The sequence below is a fragment of the Quercus lobata genome, chromosome 9 (assembly GCF_001633185.2).
Source record: "Quercus lobata isolate SW786 chromosome 9, ValleyOak3.0 Primary Assembly, whole genome shotgun sequence".
NCBI classification, from domain to species: domain Eukaryota; kingdom Viridiplantae; phylum Streptophyta; class Magnoliopsida; order Fagales; family Fagaceae; genus Quercus; species Quercus lobata.
In genome coordinates, this window is record NC_044912.1 from 8,989,800 (window position 1) to 8,992,074 (window position 2,275).

Sequence of the window (2,275 nt, forward strand, 5' to 3'; positions counted from 1 at the left end):
TTTTTGTTTTTTTGTTTTTTTTCTTTTGTTTGATGAACCCTGCTCTATGTTATTTCATTAATAGTAGTGTAATAGGGTATGCCATTAATTTCCATAGCACTGGAATGATGATATTTTTATTTATATTTTTGTTAGAGTTGAGTTTAAAATTTGTAATGGGGGTGAGTTTTGTTTTTAGTTTTTTTATTTGTTTGAGTACGAAATTATAATGATTGAGTGTGTTTGTATGTGATGTGGGGTGAGTATATGCAATTGTTACACTTTTAGATTCCTTGTAATTTTTGTACTTTGAGTAGATAGAAAAGGTTTTGTAATTCGAACATAAATGAAAGAGATAAAATATGTCACTAACATAAATTTCCTTGGCTTGGCTCTCTAATAGGTTCACAATCTTTGAAGAATATTGATATAAATGTATACTTCGGTGGACCCCTTCACAATCCTGAAGGGATTGACGGATTCCCATTTATAGGGGAGGGTATCGAATGCTACTACATGATGTTCCGTCGTAAGTTGAAGACGTTGAATGATTTGAAGAGGAAAATAATGGACGAATTGAAATTGAATCCTGCTTGGTATGACATCAAGATTATTTATCGTTACCCACAAGAAGTCCTTCATGAACGGATAAATTATGGGTATATGGCGATCAAAGAAGATAAACATGTAAAGATGATATTTAATAGGATCCAGAAAATGCCCCAAGTAAATGCTGCTGAGTTGTATGTAAGTTTGGAGGCGCCTGCAGATAACACTACTGAGGTGGTGCAAGAAACAACTACGGCTTTGCAATTTACAGCCCTAGATGATGGATGCACTACAATGGGAGGGTATACGATGGGAGGATATACTACACAAGGGTATACGATGGGAGGTTATACGCTCCCATCTCAAGATCATGTTGCTAATACTAGTGAAACCCTCTATCGTGAAGAGACACATTTAGAGGAGGAAGACGAAGAGGAAGATCATGTTGCGAATGATGGTGAAAATGTTGAGGTTGTGGATGAGTACGAAGAGAGGATTGAGCAAGGCGACTTTGAGAACGATGTGGATGAACATAAAGTCGTTCCCAATTTTGAAGAGGAAAATATGGAGGACCATGATGAAGGTGATGCAAATGATGATATTGGTGTCCAGCATAATAGAAATACGACCACTGGCTACAGACCTCCTGCTGAGTCATTCTACTCAAATACTTGGGAAGATATGGTTGATCCTTCACGTCTTCAGATACCATTTGTCTCTACTTGGGAAGATGGGATGCATTTTTCTAAATTTTTCTAAAGGGTTGACTTTTGCAAATAAAGATGCGGTGAAGCATACATTGATAATATACGCAGCAAATGATAATAGAAATTTTAAAATCCGGAGGTCGACCAAAACGAAATTGTGCGCCGCATGTGTTGATGACAACTGCAAGTGGTATGTTGGGGCATACATGAAGACTAAATTCAATGGTATGTGGATGGTTACGTCTTATGTGGGTCCACACACTTGTATACCCTTTGGCCTAAAAAGAGATGGTAGAATGATGGATTCGCATTTTGTTGCATCAGAAATTCTGGGAAAATTGCAAAAAAATCACACTGCACGTATTGATGAGCTATGGGAGATCATACGTACTAAGTATAATCATGAGCTTTCTTACTATAAAGTATGGGACGCAAAACAAAAGGCAATTGCTAAGATATTTGGGGATTGGGAGGAGTCTTACCAAAAGTTGCGAAAGTTGTTGTTGGCATACTTGGATGAGGACTCAGGTACCCAGTACAGCTATCACACCATACCTAGGCCACACGAAGGTACTGCGTTACTACGCTATGTATATTGGGCATTCGCTCCATGCATTGCTGCATTCCAATATTGCAGGCCAGTGATTAGTATTGACGGGACTCATCTGTATGGTAAATACAAAGGGGTATTGTTGATTGCAATGGCAACGGATGCTAACCAAAAGGTTTTGCCTCTCGCCTTCGCTGTTGTGAACAAGGAGTCAGGAGCTAGTTGGGGGTGGTTTTTAGAGTGTCTCAGGACTTCCATAGAGCATGTCATACCTAACGATGGCATTTGTATTATTTCTGACCGACATAAAGGTATCAAATGTGCCATTCAAGAGTGGCCTAGACGTGAGGACGGAAGAGAATAGGTATATCACCGATATTGCCTTCGACATGTTGCTAGCAACTTCAACAGACACTTTGATAACCCGATTCTAAAGGCATTGGCCTTGAAAGCTGGATATGCGAGTAATGAAGCTAAATTTAAGTCCATA